The sequence below is a fragment of the Squalius cephalus genome, assembly GCF_949319135.1.
Source record: "Squalius cephalus genome assembly, chromosome: 17".
Lineage (NCBI taxonomy): Eukaryota > Metazoa > Chordata > Actinopteri > Cypriniformes > Leuciscidae > Squalius > Squalius cephalus.
In genome coordinates this window covers 3,707,141-3,724,747 of record NC_137138.1, presented here as the reverse complement: position 1 = coordinate 3,724,747, position 17,607 = coordinate 3,707,141, and the positions used below count along the sequence as shown (strand labels likewise).

Here is a 17,607-nt window from a genome sequence, read left to right as displayed (position 1 = left end):
CCCAATTGGCACTAAGGGGCCTAAAGTGTGCCAAGAAAACATCCCCCACACCATTACACCACCACCACCAGCCTGCACAGTGGTAACAAGGCATGATGGATCCATGTTCTCATTCTGTTTACGCCAGATTCTGACTCTACCATCTGAATGTCTCAACAGAAATCGAGACTCATCAGACCAGGCAACATTTTTCCAGTCTTCAACTGTCCAATTTTGGTGAGCTCGTGCAAATTGTAGCCTCTTTTTCCTATTTGTAGTGGAGATGAATGGTACCCGGTGGGGTCTTCTGCTGTTGTAGACCATACGCCTCAAGGTTGTGTGTGTTGTGGCTTCACAAATGCTTTGCTGCATACCTCGGTTGTAACGAGTGGTTATTTCAGTCAAAGTTGCTCTTCTATCAGCTTGAATCAGTCGGCCCATTCTCCTCTGACCTCTAGCATGAAACCATACGAAACAAAATGTTGTTGTACAGTCAATCTGTTGAGGCACTGTTTCGTCAGGCACTGCTTATAGGATTATCTAGGCAGATCAGCCTTGTTTCCCCAGCATAGTCCACCATGAAGTAAGAGTGAGCCTGATTTTCATTTTTGAAGAAGTTTTCTAAGTTCCCTACATGGGACAGGCAATGTAGAGCCTTGAAAACAGTGTTTTGTCTTGGGACTGTCCTCTTATCGGAGCTGTTTGAAAAAGAGGGACCCAGACAGCAACATAGTGTTGGCCCAGATCCGGCCCACATCTGGACCGTGTGGAATCCAAGTGTACCAGATGTGGGCTGGATCTGGGCCGACACTATGTTGCTGTCTGGGGAGCTTGTTGCTCTTCAAAGGGCCAGTGCCCTGCATCCTCTCTGCAACCCAAACAGTGTCCACAACAGCTTGGGTCTGCTAATTCTCTTGAGTTCAGCTTCAGAAGGTTGTTGCTGTCCTCTGTGAAGGGGTTTCCCCTTTTCCTCAATCACATCATTCAACTCACATGTCTTGAATTTCAGCTGGACACTTTTGGCCTGTTCATGATGTCTGTTTTCAGAGACACCCTTACTGCCGAACTCCATGGCATTCTCGAACTCATCACTTATGCTGGGTACTCACTACGACAGTGTTACTCATTGCGCGGCTTGCCAAGCTTTAATTTGTGGCTCGCATGGCGGTAAATAATATGCAGTCACTACAGATATTTCATAAAAACGTTAAAAACAAGTAGGGCTATAACATAACCCATTAAAAACTCAAAAGTGTCAGCTCTATTAGAAATTATTTTGATCGGATTGAAAGGGGTGGTTTATCGAGAACATGTGTACTTGATCGATTGAAAACCGAAACTGAAAGGATGACGTATGACGCGCTGAACGAGCTGTTCTCCTGATGAATAAATGAGTGTCCTGTCATTCTACTATTGCAGTGTGCACATGTCAAAAAAATCTATTCGGATTTGAATCTTTTGACTTATTAATGCGCACATCAACACGATCTTGTATCACATCACAATGTTTAGCGTTCATGTAAACTTCAATACATTCAGATTCATCAATCAGAATAAATTCAGTCCGATTGAAACAAAAGTTGTGCATGTAAACATATCACGTCTCTGCGGAGTTGCCACTTATGGAAGTCTTTCCAGCTCTTAACGCCGAATGTGCTCTTGGATGGTTAGATACATGGGCTGATGTAGACAAAATTACTTAAGGTCATTCTGGGATGAATATATTCTGGAAATCCTGCTTTTTGGTTATTAATGGAAATCATCTTGTGTCAGTTACAAATTTGACTGGTAAATCATAAAGAATGTTTTTTCCCACCCTTTTGTATTTATTGCATATTGTATGTTCAGGGGTGACAGATTGATAAGCAGACATGGTAGTTATGACTGGATGTAGCTTTTTATACTTTGTGGTAAAAATGCCTCTCCTACTGACTTTGTCCTATCAGTGCTGCTCTCATGAAAAAAATAGTGAAGACCACTGCACTACGAGATATCTGGGGTGATTTTTGACCAATGTCTCCCCTTCCAACAATGCCAGGTAAAGTCCTGATTACCTTGATGGTTCTACATATTATCTTATTATTTTCCTGTGGTGTGAGTTGTGTTAAAGGAGAACTCCGGTCAATTTTAACATTAAGCTAATTTTTTTGTACATTTGGAGTGCTGTCAGTACAGAGAACAACGACAAAAATCGGTGTTGCCTACACCGTGTTATCCTCTTTTTAAAATTTGCACCCTGTTGACTTCAATGGGGCAAGTTTTAAACCTGCTTTTAGCCTCTTAACATCCTTGATGTGTCATTACAAGTGCACAGCCATGTGAGTGATTCCTTCAGAGTGAACACGGTGAATCTGACTGCAGTAGATGTGCAAGATATGAATAAAAGTAATGTTAATTCAGCCAGCGCACATACCTGTATTTACATCCTGTTTTCGGTTGAAGTCCACAGTAGTCGATTGTTGAGTTCACACGCATAGGTTTAGTACGTACGATCATGCACCCGAACTCGTATATATATTGTAACTCTTAACCATCAAAACCTCATTTCTGTGTTATCATGTTTGGTTCACGAAATATAATACAAAATACAAAATTCAGTTATGGGTTTTTTTTTGCGATGGCTCCATTGGCCACAAAATGTACATGTGTACCAGGTTTCATGCTTTTATAAAAAAGTGAACATAATTCTCACTTATCACCTGGACTATTCTAACTGAGCTTCTTTCTGTCATTGGTTTGCTTTATGTATGCTTGTGCACATATGTTATTTTTAGTTTTTTAATAGTTTTTTATTTTTATTTATCTATTTTTCATTTTAACTTAAAAATACATTATTTTGTTTGTGTTTTCATATATTGTGTCCTGATTTTTCCAAAAAAAAAAATCATGGAATTTTTTCTAAATGACTATTTGATCAAACATTTGCACCTGGATAATTGCGAGTGATTGTAAGTGTGATGATCATCTGCTAAATGAGCAACAACGACCACAATTCACTCCTTCAGTCAGTGAAGCTCCCACAGCCATTCATGAGAGTTTAAATGCTGGGGAATATTCCCATCTTCCCACAGGAGAAGAAGAAGCAAGCAGGAGGAATTACTCCAGGAGAAACTACGGACATACTATTGTAAAGATGGAGATTAAGGAAGAACCCTGCAGAATAAAAGATGAAGATACAGAGGAACAAATAGGTTGGTGTTTTCCTTCATTCTCTTTAATGACTGATGAGGAACATTAAGATGAAAACTGAAAAAGGGACAAAATATTTGCTTAATTGTGACTAACCTATTGTTGTTCTCATTTCTCCTTTATTTGAATTTTGAAAATTTATATGTTGATTTTAGACTTGATGGAAGTGAATGAGGACAAACAACATCAGTTTCAAAAACCTCATTATTTCAAAAATGAAGATGGAAACACAGTCATTTCACAGATGTCAAAGTGTGTCACACAAAAACAAGCTGGAAAAACTGGAGTCAAAGGATCTTTCACCTGCTCTGAGTGTGGAAAGAGTTTTATTCATAAAGGAAACCTAAATGTACACATGAGAATTCACACTGGAGAAAAACCGTTCACATGCTCTCAGTGTGGAAAGAGTTTCACTCAGAACAGTAATCTCAACATTCATCTTCGCCGTCACTCTGTAGTGAGATCATTCAGCTGTGATCAGTGTGAGAAAACATTTGTTGTGGAATCAAACTTAAGAAAACACCTTAAAGTTCATACTGGTGTGAAGCCTCACTTTTGTTCTTTTTGTGGAAAGAGTTTTCCACGACTACAGACTTTAAAAGATCATGAGTGTATTCATACTGGTGTGAGACGTTATGTGTGCTCTGACTGTGGTAAGAGCTGTATTACATCCAGCAACTTAAAAAAACACCAGAGAGTTCATACTGGAGAGAAACCGTACAAGTGCTCTTCATGTGGAAAGAGATTCACAGCATCATCTAGTCTACGGTCTCATGAGAGAAAGCATTGCCCGAAGTCGTCTAAGTGAGCAAAGTTCACATTCACATCCATGATGTACAAATATTAATTGTACTTAAAAATAATTTGACATTCAGATTGTTTTAATTGAGTGATTAAATTTAAGGGTTAAATTAGTAGTGAAGTGTGAATCTGGTGATAGTTTGATCAAGTGTTGCCCTTCTCTTTTCTCAACCGCTGTAACATGATTTATAATGATATGATTCAACTTTACTGAACTTCAAACACTTGTTCTGCATTAAAATATTTCTAAAGGTTTTCAGGTGAACTGTAGTGAGATTCATTTTTTTCTGTTTTTGCTTAAAGTGGTCCTGTAATTTCCCTTTTTTACAAGATGTAATACCTCTGATGTACCAGAGTGTGTATGTGAAATTCTAGCTCAAAATACCCAACAGATCCTTTTTTGTCACTTTTTTAGGGTGAGTAAAAAGCGCTGCTTTTGTTGTAGCAAATTAGCTTTATGAAATATTAATATTACAATCAATTAACCTGTTTGTCCCGTGAACACTCAGAGTTAATTGTTTATTAATTCTAAGAAATATACATTTTGTAAAGACTTTATTAACCAGACTAAACACTTAAACTACTCTAACATAATTGTTTGTCTCTGCAAGATCAGGACTTTTAATTTGAAAAAGAACCGAGGTATACACGCGCTGTATTTCGCCGGCGCCCTCACACACACAGTTGCTGGGGATTATGTGCGACGCTTACACGGTTGCTCCTGTCTCCTCAATTTTTCCTGTTTTCGCAGGTATGACTTTCACAACAACTAAACCATATGCACACGAGTCATGTGATATATATGTGGGTGTTCATGTTGCCAATATTTTGTGTATAAATGTTCTGGTTTGTGAAGATAGTGAATATGTGTAGATCATCCGCCATTTTGTGGACGCTGTGCCAAGATGTGCTCGTGGAATGCATTTAATTTGATTCATACAGGCTCCAGTTACCAGGGATATTGTTCATTTATTAGTTTACTAAATTTATTATTAATTTGTGTTTGGCTTATTAGAGTTCATGTATAAATATCTTTGCACTTCTCCAGCCAAATGTTTCAAACAGCCATTTCAGTGCAAACAAATGCAATGCTGTTTTATTTCCAATGCAGAGGTAGGCTAACTAGAATGTTAATGAATGGTTTACATATATTTCTCAGGTTTCTAGGCCTTACATGTTTAGTCGTGTTGATTTTATATGCATAAAATACCCTTTGGCACATTCTGAGTAGATTTAGGCCTAATTGAGCAATGTGAAAAGCTATAATGTATCCATTTTATGTGGAGAAAAAAGGGAAAATGAAAATGTGAAATGTGCATTGTTGTGACAATAGAAAAAATGAAAGAATGACACTTATGTAATAAGAAAAAATACTTTATTTAAAAACTATGTGGAAAAAAAAACATTGAATTAACAGTTGCTGGGGATTATGTGTGACGCTGACACGGTTGCTCCTGTCTCCTCAATTTTTCCTGTTTTTGCAGAACTTTCTAATTTGTCAACCAGGCTTTCTGCACGGGGCCTCCAACACGTACCAGAATCAGCTGCAATAAGATTAGTTACAACCCTCAATAATGCTGTCTCAGTGCTATGACCTTTTCGGAAACCAGATTGAAAAGCTTCAAAAAGACTGTTCAGTGCTAGGTGATTATTGAACTGAATAGCCACAACACGCTCAAACTTAAGCCAGAAATAGAAGGTTAGAAATACTGCCGTGCAAAGGCAAAAGACCGTAACTTCGTTTTTGGTCGAAAATTCGTTATTTATATTTTTGGCACATTCAAGACCTTCTTTATCATGTGGATGAGTATCTTGAATCAATTCCGTTGTTTTTTCGAGAAAATAATGATTTGTCTCAACAGTAACTTCCAAAAGCCCATGAGAAACAACAGAACACCGTAACATCAGTTACCGCTCTTTGGCTTTGTTTTGGAACGCTCAAATTGAGTTACGGTACTCTGCCTTTGTTTAGCCGCGTGTCAATATGAAGTTACTGTGCCGTTGTTCTATCAAATAATGCTACCTACCAGATTGTACGGTTATCTGCCTTTGTTTTAATGTCCATTAAAATAAAAAAAAAAGGTGTAGCCTGTGTACTTTGTACAGCTGCCATCAGTCCCTCTAACTTCTGATGTCCTCAGAGCTTTGTCCTGCACAATTGCGGTCAGAACATTTAGTATGGTCTGAAACCGCTCCATCGAAAAACGTGCGATATCGATCGCGAAGGATTATGCAGAGTTGACAGAAAAACGTTACACATTGCCGTATCAGATGAATACAACCAAGAATTAGGCCTAAAGCTTGACAAACTAGCTGGCAGAGTGCCAAAACTTCGCCTTCAGCCCCACAATAAACGCAGTCGAGTCAACAAACTAATATATCTATGGAGGTATTTTGTCATGTCAAATGTATTAATAATGCCATTAGAATGCAACCAAAGCACAGGATAGCAATAAGTAGATGGCTATAAATAATTGTAAATCATACAAAATAAATGCCATGATCACTAGATTTTATACAGGTGTTACTATAATGATTTTGTTAATAGTGATCAGCAACTAGGCTAAATATTGATAATGTGGAAGTTACTGCCTTTTGCCTTGGCATGACTTCTCACTTTTTGCTGACAATACAAAGGCAGAGTACAGTAACTTTAAAATAGTGGTCAAAAGTCAAGTTTGAGCTCAAGATTTTTTTATGTATATAATTTCCATTACTAAAACATCTATTTGCCAGATTTCCAGTGTCCTACCTATAATTAATTTATAAACTAAAAATCTTTAAAGTCATTTTTCTCAGTTCCACACTCTAACGACTTAAAGGGATACTCCACCTCTGGAAAGATGAATGTGTATTTAAATTGGGTCATTTATGTAGAAGAAATGTGAAATTATTTTTGAATTTGGAGCTTTCTAGACTGAGAAAAGCCAGACATTTTTTTTTGTCTCATGTGGATGAAAGACAACAACTCCCAGAATGCACTCGCGTCGTTCTCCCGCGGCCCTAGCCTCGTCCTGCTCGCCACAGTAAACATGATGAATGGCGACTCTAGAACGCAAAAACGGTGGCGTGATTACTGATGAGCGGCGCCTGTGAGACGCACCGGTCTCGTGGGCTATCTCTCACGGAGGAGCGGGTATTTTCTTAGCAATGGTAAACATCAACCAATCACTTGTTTAGCGTTCATGTAAACACAACATTCAGATTCACCAATCGGAATGAATTCAGTTAGATTGAAACAAAAGGTGTGCAAACAATGAATGGCGACCGTAGAAAGCAAAGCCGAATCCCGGACATTTTGGACAATCTCGACGGCCGGACATGCAGGTTTCTGCCGGTGAAATCAAACTCACTGGCACTGATCTGTGATAGGTCTGTTAGCACATTAGGTCCAACCCCCTATGGGCGGGCTTGAAAGGGTGGGAACTAGTGCTTGTAGTCTTAACAGAAATCCCCCCCTCTTACACTTCCTCCTACAATGACGCAAAATGGCGATTTTTGCGTCATTGTAGGAGGAAGTGTAAAGAGGTAAATACAGATTTCTCTCGTCTCAGGGGAAAATGAGAAAATGTTGCACGACCATTCAATAGTATGACTGGGTTTCTAACATTGCAAAGCTAAATGCAAATGGGTGGAGTGTTCCTTTAAGGCCTTTGTACGGCAGAATAGGCCTGTAATTGGACAAATCAGAAACATCACTACCAGGCTTCTTAGGTAAAATACTAGTAGTTGAATTCATGGACTTACTGAATTCATGACTTTACTAACAATTAGGGCTTTGACTCCGAACTTTGTTATTCGAATATAATTTGAATATTTAAAAAAATAATGATATTCGAGCGAATAGTAGGCATCTTTTAATATTCAAACCTGTTATGGGCATTATTTCTTGTAAATGTGTTTGCTTGTAAACGTTGTTTTCAATTCAGATTCAAAGGCTTTTTCACGCCTGGTGAAGTTGTGAATCGCGAGCTCATTAGCAAGGCTATGATTGGTCATCTGGTCTCCTGTAGGTGACTTTAGCGTCCTGGTTAGCGCATATTTTGCATACCAAAACAATGGCCGCGCCAACGGCTGCAACAACCACGGCTGACGAGGAGTTCAAAATCTACACTCCTGACAATTTGAAAAGCCACGTGTGGCGCTACTTTGGGTTCCCAAAGAAACGGAATAACAAGATTAAAGGGATACTTCAGGATTTAGCATTAAGCTTTGTATTAGTAGAAAACCTGTAGTATTTTCGAATTACCGTGCTTTCCACCCTCATATCTCCCTGAGCCGAGAGATTTATGTATTTTTTGTCTGGAAAAAATCCTCAGATGACACAAAAATCGTCTTTTTGCGTCATCGGAGGATTTTTTGGCCAGAGGCTAAAGACTGCAGCCAGTAGGAGGCGCTGTCCCGCTGATCATATGTCGGAGACAGAGGGGTGTGTACTGTAACATGTTTCCACTGATGCAGATGTAAACAACAAAGATAGTTTTTTAATATGGAAGTGAATTGTGCCATGTGTTCGCATGACGCATACGTTCCATTTTTAAAGCTCAAGCAACATAGTTTGTTACCATAAAAGGAAGCCGCTCAGTGATGTATATAATCTCAACCTTACTGTACAACTCCAGAGAAACTAAGAGATGTGAGGGAAAAGAAACATGGAAACGCATAGACCTGGCACGAATGTAACATCATCTCAGAGTTTCTCTCCTGACATATAAGAATAAAAGATTTTTCTTGGCAAGATAACTGGTGTCCGGTCCTGTGAATCAAATAGTAAGGGGAAAGGCTTAATTCCAAGTCTAGGGGTTACCATCCTATTTTTCCCGGACATGTCCGGCCGTCGAGATCGTCCAAAATGTTTGGGATTCGGATGTTGCTTTCTACAGTCGCCATTCATTGTTTACATGCACACCTTTTGTTTCAGTCTAACTGAATTCATTCCGATTGGTGAATCTGAATGTAGTGTTTACATGAACGCTAAACAAGTGATGTGCGTTTTAACATTGCTAAGAAAAATTCCGCTCCTCCGTGAGAGATACGAGACCGGTGCGTCTCAGTAATCACGCCACCGAATATCAAATATATTCATAAAAATGAATATATCATAAAAATGAATTAATATTAATAAACAACTGAACTTTTAATATAATTTTTGGGCAAAAGTCAAAGCCCTACTAACAATAAAGTCAACACTGACCCTTTCAAAGTACAAAAAGGTCTGAAGTGCTTCAAAGGGCTCTGCACGATCCCAGCTGAGGAATAGGGTCTTATCTAGCAAAACGATTGGTAATTTTCAAAAAAAAAAAAAAAAAAATATATATATATATATATATATATATATATATATATATATATATATACTTTTTAACCACAATTGTTCGTCTTGTGCTGGTCTGAGACATGCCACGTATTACGTCATCACGTTGGAAAGGTCACGGAGAAAAAAATAATCATAAAGATAAGATGTCGGACGATTTTGAAGTTGGAATAGAAAATGAGATGGAATTTTTCGCCCTTCCCTGCCTTTTTGAACCGGAGTACTAATCCTTTAAAGAGCTGTATATGCCATCAATCTTACCATAGATATATAGATAGATAGATAGATAGATAGATAGGTAGGTTATTCTATAACTTTTCTAAATAACTATATTTATATATACTGAACATTTTATAACACGCCTCAATATGAGACTTTCTATCTCATTCTCACTTACAATAAAACATTATTTATAATAAAATATGGAACTTAGCAGCGTCTCGGACATGATGCGCGTACTAAAAATACTGCTTACAATTTAAAATACTTTCAACCTTTTACCTTTTTTCCTCTTCACTGACAGCGTCTCGTTTTTAACGCGTGAACGGCTCTAAACTGGTTGAAAAATAAACAGTGCATTCTTATATCAGTGTTGTTATTGTTTAAGCTGACAGATTTCCTTTAACATTAAGTTTAACAACATTAATAGTAAGCTAAAGAGGGCAGGGTTTTAACTGAACTATCCATCGGGTAAAAACAGATAATAGACTATATGTGCCAAATTTACATTCTAAACGTGCTGCGGTAAATTATGCAACAGTCTTTAGTGCCAGAAATAACTATAAATATAGGTACATCTCATCTGAGTGGCAAACTATTCCGTTGTCTCTATTTTGCACACATTCCCACATTTAATTGATGTCTGATTACAGCAATCAACCTTTAATTCACTTAAAGCTGGATAATTGAGAGTGATTGTAAGTGTGTTGATCATCTGCTAAATTAGCAACAACGACCACAATTCACTCCTTCAGTCAGTGAAGCTCCCACAGCCGTTCATGAGAGTTTAAATGCTGGGGAATATTCCCATCTTCCCACAGGAGAAGAAGCAGCAAGCAGGAGAAATTACTCCAGGAGAAACTACAGACATACTATTGTAAAGATGGAGATTAAGGAAGAACCCTACAGAATAAAAGATGAAGATACAGAGGAACAAATAGGTTGGTGTTTTCCTTCATTCTCTTTTATCACTGAGGAACATTAAGATGAAAACGAAATAAAAGGACTACATTTTTGCTTAATTGTGACTCACCTAGTATATAGATTGTTGTTCTCATTTCTCATTCTTTATTTGCATTTTGAAAATTTGATATGTTGATTTTAGACCCGATGGAAGTGAATGAAGACAAACAACATCAGTTTCAAAACCCTCAGCATTTCAATAATGAAGATGGAAACACTGTCATTCAACAGACCGAAAAGTGTTTCACACAAAAACGAGCTCAAAAAACTGGACAAGGATCTTTAACCTGCTCTCAGTGTGGAAAGAGTTTCGGTTGTAAAGGAAACCTAAATCAGCACATGAGAATTCACACTGGAGAAAAACCATTCACATGCTCTCAGTGTGGAAAGAGTTTCAGTCGTAAAAACGCTCTCAAAAATCATCTGCGCCGTCACTCTGTAGTGAGATCATTCAGCTGTGATCAGTGTGGGAAAACATTTGTTGTGGAATCCAACTTAAGAAAACACCTGAAAATTCATACTGGCGTGAAGCCTCACTTTTGTTCTTCTTGTGGAAAGAGTTTTTCTGAACTTCAGACTTTAAAAGAGCATGGGCGTATTCATACAGGCGTGAGACCTTATGTGTGCTCTGGCTGTGGGAAGAGCTTTGTTTCATCCACCCACTTAAAAAAACACCAGAGAGTTCACACTGGAGAGAAACCGTACCAGTGCTCTTCATGTGGGAAGAGTTTCACCCAATCATCTAGTCTACGGTATCATGAGAGAAAGCATTGCCTGAAGTCGTCTCGTTTAAGTGAGCAAAGTTCACATTCACATTCATGATTTACAAATATTGTACTTATAAATAATTTGACATTCAAATAGTTTTAATAGAGTGATTAAATCTAGAAAAAATTAAGTGTGAATCTGGTGATAGTTTGGTCGAGTGTTGCCCTTCTCTTTTCTCAACCGCTGTAACATGATTTATAATGACAAGATTCAGCTTTACTGAACTTCAAACACTTGTTTTGCATAAAAATATTTCTAAAGTTTTTCAGGTGAACTGGTGAGAATTTTTTTTCTGTTGTTTAATGTCTAGTTCGGGTTCATCTTTTGCAAAGTCGTTTTGCAAAATGTTTAAAATGTTTTGCGGTAGGTGATGTCATCAGCTCATTTAATAAAATAAATAATCATAACCCTTACAAAAAAATAAGTCTACCTCAAGTTAATTTTATGAAGTATACTTAAGTAATGTTCAAGTATATTTTAAGTATACTTTATGTAGTAAGTATACTAATATCAATGTGTACTTGTAAACTTGTAAGTGTACTATTTCAATACTACTTGGGACTAAATTGGCCCACTTTTAGTATATAAAAGTATGTTTAAAAAAGTATGTGTACTATAGTAGTAAACTTTAAATACACAACTAGGTTTCTCATTTGTAATACATCTGTACTACAAGTTAACTTATTAGTATACTAGTAAAAGTATGTTTAAGTGTACTATAGTAGTAAACTTTAAGTACACAACTAGGTTTCTCATTTGTAATGCATCTGTACTACAAGTTAACTTATTAGTATACTAGTAGTTTACTATTTTAATACAAGTAGTAAAAAAAATTTAGTTTATGAAAGTACACACTGAAGTAAAAAGCAATCCATACACTATAAGCACAATTTCTTCTTGCCGGTCGTCCACAATGTTTGTTGGTTGTCTCTGTTACATATGGTAATCCTCGTTCCCTGAGGGAGGGAACAGAGGCGTACGTCGTGGTGATCGACTAATAGGAATCTCGCTAGAGAGACCAATCTACTTTGAGTGAAACTAAATGAGCCAATGCATATTGGCGTGCAATCATTTGCATCAGCTGTGCAGCCTCGCCTCGTGTTGGAGGACTCAACAGGTTTGACTCTGGAGCAATAAGGATGCACAGTAGGGTGCAGCAAGCCGACAGAGCCGGTACTCACAGTGCTTCTACCCGTTTATGGTGAGAACACGGGAGGACACGGTCTCTACACGTAGGTTATAGTATCTAGCGAGCGTGTTAGGTGTCACCCAGCTCGCAGCACTACAGATATCTGTTAGCAAGGAGCCACGTGCCAGCGCCCAGGAGGACGCAACGCCTCTCGTGGAGTGTGTATGCAACCTAAGAGGGTAGGGCACACCTTGATCTTGGTAAGCCAAGGCGATGGCATCCACTATCCAGTGGGCCATCCTCTGCTTGGAGACAGCCTTTTCCTTCTGCTGGCCTCCGTAAAAGACAAAGAGCTGGTCTGAGGTCCTGACGCTTTGAGTTCTGTCCACATACATACGCAGAGTGCGAACGGGACAGAGCAAAGCCAGAGCTGGGTCTGCCTCCTCCAGGGGCAGCACTTGCAGGTTCACTACCTGATCTCTAAAGGGAGTGGTAGGAACCTTGGGCACATAGCCAGGCCGGGGTCTCAGTACAACATGGTTGTCACCCGGCCCGAACTCTAGGCACGATTCGTCGACCGAAAATGCTTGCAGGTCCCCTACGCTCTTGATCGAGGCCAGTGCAATCAGCAGCAAAGTCTTCAAGGAGAGAAGCTTTAAGTCTGCTGACTGCAAAGGTTCAAAGGGAGCATCCTGAAGTGCTCGAAGCACCAGGGAAAGGTCCCAAGAGGGTATGGAGGGGGGACGAGGAGGATTTAAACGTCTCTCCCCCCTAAGAAACCTGACGACCAGGTCGTGCTTTCCAACTATTTTGTCATCTATGTGGTCAAGATATGCTGAAATAGTGGCAGCATGTACTTTGAGGGTGGAGGGAGACAGCCTTCGCTCCAACCCTTGCTGCAAGAAGGAAAGCACTGATCCTATCGAACATCTTCGGGGGTCCACTCTGCGAGAGGAGCACCATTTGACAAACAGGTTCCACTTCAAGGCGTAAGCACGTCTCGTAGATGGCGCTCGCACAGAAGTGATGGTGTTAAGTACCTCTGGGGGTAAGTAACCTACAACCTCCGCGTCCCGTCCAGGGAGCAGACATGGAGTTTCCAGAGGTCTGGACGCGGGTACCATAAGGTGCCCCGTCTCTGAGTCAGAAGGTCCTTCCTCAGAGGAATGGGCCAGGGAGGGACTGTCACGAGGAGCATAAGTTCTGGAAACCAGGTCCGGGTGGGCCAATAGGGAGCCACCAGAAGGACCTACTCCTCGTCCTCCATGACTTCGCACAGTGTCTGTGCAAGTAGGCTCACTGGGGGAAACGCATATTTGCGAAGGCCCCGGGACCAGCTGTGTGTCAGTGCGTCCGTGCCAAGTGTTTCCTCGGTCAGGGAGTAAAACAGCTGGCAGTGGGAGGTCTCTGAGGAGACAAACAGGTCTACCTGAGCCTCCCCAAACTCTCTCCAAATCAGCTGAACCACCTGGGGGTGGAGTCGCCATTCTCCCGGAAGCACAGCTCGTGATAGCTCGTCGGCCACACGGTTGAGCACACCAGGGACATACATGGCCCGAAGCGACCTCAGATGCTTCTGACTCCAGAGGAGGAGATGGCAGGCAAGTTGCGACATGCGACAGGAGCGTAGACCACCTTGCCGGTTGATGTATGCAACGGTCGCAGTATTGTCCGTACGGACCAGCACGTCTCTGCCCTGAAGCGGCCTTTTTAAGCGGCTCAGAGCAAGACATACTGCAAGCAACTCGAGGCAGTTGATGTGCCAATGCAGTTGGGGGCCCATCCACACCCCTGACACTGCATGCCCATTGTACGTGGCACCCCAGCCGGTGGCAGAGGCATCTGTGAATACCACAGCATGCCTGGTTCCAAGGGGACTCCTGCCTGAAGGAACGAGGGGTCTGACCACGGGCTGATTTGCCCGAGCCATATACCCCAGGAGCCTCTGAAAGAATTTCAGAGGGACCGCCATCCTGCCTTTGAACATGTTCAAGCAGTTCAGCACCGACTGAGTGCGTTGCTCTGTGAGGCGTGCTGTCTGAGCGACCAAATCCAACTCCATACTGAGAAAAGAGATCCTTGGCACAGGGGCAAGTTTGCTCTTTTCCCAGTTGACCTGAAGGCCCAGCTGGCTGAGGTGCCTGAGTACGAGGTTCCTGTGTTCGTATAACTGATCTCAAGAGTGTGCCAGTATGAGCCAGTCTTCGAAATAGTTGAGGATGCGAATGCCCTGTTCTCTCATGGGAACAAGGGCCCCCTCTATGACTTTCGTGAAGACACGGGGAGACGAACAGCTCGAAAGGCAGGACCTTGTACTGATATGCTTGACCCTCGAATGCAAAGCGCAGAAACGGCCTGTGTCGAGGAAGAATCAAGACATGAAAGTACGCGTCCATCATGGTCGATCGCTGCAACCAATCTCGGGGACGGATGCATTCGAAAATGCGTCTCTGCTTGAGCATTTTGAATGGTAGCTTGTGAAGGCTCCAATTCAAAACTCGCAGATCCAAGATCGATCGTAACCCACCACCTTTCTTGGGTACAATGAAGTAGGGACTGTAGTATCCTGACCTCATATCGGCTGGAGGGGCCAGCTCTATCACGTCCTTCGCCGGTAGGACCGCGATCTCCGCGCGCAAGACATGGGCATCGGCTGCTCTCACTGTAGTGGAGTGGATGGTCCGAAACTTGGGGGGATACCAGGCGAATTGAATCGCATAGCCGAGCCTGATGGTCCGAATGATGCATAGCCACCCCACCATCGAGGGTAGCGAGAGAGGTGAAAACTTATGCAGAATTTGGCACATTTGGCGTTACATATTTTGGCACCAATATAGCTCCATACTGCTAAGTTTTCAATGCACATCCGAGAAAGACCCGGGAAAGCATGGCTGCCAGTTCTGAATCTGATTCAGCATAAGCACACACACTATTACAGTGGGAACTCAGCATCACCCTCATTTCCAGAAAGAAACAGTCCCTCTCTCTGATGCAGCAATCGACATCTGACCTCAGCTGGAGCCCTGAATGTAACGCTAGGTTCCTCCAATTTTGAAGGACCGGCAATCCCATCCAGAAGCTGCATAACTTGTGATATGCTAGAGAGGGAGGAGCCCTAGGGGGTTGGTTCCCCGAAGGAGAAGCCCTCAGCTCTCAGATCACCCAGGCCATTCTACTGAAGTAGACCTCTCCTGGTGGCCACCAGGGAGGGCGCTACAACGGAGAATAGACAAGGAGAGCACGCGTTGCCGTACGTCGCAGTGACCGGATGATAGGGAACAAAATTTGTTGTATTTTGTTGTATTATTTTCATGTTATCACTGTGAAGCTGCTTTAATACAATCTGTATTGTAAAAAAGCACTATATAAATAAAGGTGACTTGACTGACTTGTGTGTGGTGTGCTTTCCTGGTCACATCGCGGCACTCCACACACTAGAGAAACAAAATGGATAAATATATGATGTTTTTATCGTCATATTTGTGGTATTCACACGTAAAATATTTTAGTGTGGCCCCAGCTTCAGATGATATTCTCAGATACTGCGTAATCCTTCTCACAACATCACTGAATTCACAATTAACTATTTACCTGAACAGTTAGTGATGTTATATATTGTAACTCTTGACCATCAAAACATATTTTCTGTGTTATGTTTGGTTCACGAGATATAATACAAAATACATAATTCAGTTACGGGGCGTTTTTGCGATGGCTCCATTGGCCACAAAATGTACATGTGTACCAAGTTTCATGCTTTTATAAAAAAGTGAACATAATTCTCACATATCACCTGGACTATTCTAACTGAGCTTACTTCTGTCATTGGTTTGTGTTATGTAGGCTTGTGGATTTAAATATGTGCACATATATGTTAGTATTAGTTTTTTAATATTTATCTCTTTTTCATTTAAACTTAAAATACATGATTTTTTTTGTGTTTTCATAAATTGTGTCCTGATTTTTCTAAAACAAAACAAAACAAAAAAATCATGGAATTGTTTGTAAACGACTATTTGAGCGAACATTTGCACCTGGATAATTGAGAGTGATTGTAAGTGTGATGATCATCTGCTAAATGAGCAACAACGACCACAATTCACTCCTTCAGTCAGTGAAGCTCCCACAGCCGTTCATGAGAGTTTAAATGCTGGGGAATATTCCCATCTTCCCACAGGAGAAGAAGCAGCAAGCAGGAGGAATTACTCCAGGAGAAACTACTGACATACTATTGTAAAGATGGAGATTAAGGAAGAACCCTGCAGAATAAAAGATGAAGATACAGAGGAACACATAGGTTGGTGTTTTCCTTCATTCTCTTTAATGACTGATGAGGAACATTAAGATGAAAACTGGAAAAAAAGGACTAAATGTTTTGCTTAATTGTGACTCACCTAGTATATAGATTGTTCTCATTTCTCCTTCTTTACTTGAATTTTGAAAATTTGATATGTTGATTTTAGACCCGATGGAAGTGAATGAAGACAAACAACATCAGTTTCAAAAACCTCATTATTTCAAAAATGAAGATGGAAACACAGTTATTTCACAGACGTCAAAGTGTGTCACACAAAAACAAGCTGGAAAATCTGGAGTCAAAGGATCTTTCACCTGCTCTGAGTGTGGAAAGTGTTTCAGTTATAAAGGACACCTAAATGTACACATGAGAATTCACACTGGAGAAAAACCGTTCACATGCTCTCAGTGTGGAAAGAGTTTCAATCAGAAAGGAAATCTCAACAATCATCTGCGCCGTCACTCTGTAGTGAGATCATTCAGCTGTGATCAGTGTGAGAAAACATTTGTTGTGGAATCAAACTTAAGAAAACACCTTAAAGTCCATACTGCTGTGAAGCCTCATGTTTGTTCTTTTTGTGGAAAGAGTTTTTTACGACTACAGACTTTAAAAGTTCATGACAGTATTCATACTGGTGTGAGACCTTATGTGTGCCCTGACTGTGAGAAGAGCTTTGTTACATCCACCCAATTAAAAACACACCAGAGAATTCATACTGGAGAGAAACCGTACAAGTGCTCTTCATGTGGAAAGAGTTTCAACGAATCATCTAATCTACGGTATCATGAGAGAAAGCATTGCCTGAAGTCGTCTCGTCTGTGAGCAAAGTTCACATTCACATTCACATTCAAATTCACATTCAAGTGAGCAAAGTTCACATTCACGTCCATGATTTACAAATATTGTACTTATAAATAATTTGACATTGAAATAGTTTTAATGGAGTGA

General features: G+C 40.5%; 1 long non-coding RNA gene across 1 annotated transcript; it reads left to right on the top strand.

Annotated features, from left to right (window-relative positions):
- The first annotated feature begins 4,578 nt into the window (after nt 1-4,578).
- Nucleotides 4,579-17,007, top strand: LOC307144935. The gene is made up of 3 exons (XR_013818856.1): nt 4,579-4,720; nt 16,540-16,659; nt 16,826-17,007. It is a non-coding gene; the product is annotated as an uncharacterized lncRNA (long non-coding RNA).
- Nucleotides 17,008-17,607: the final 600 nt, after the last annotated feature.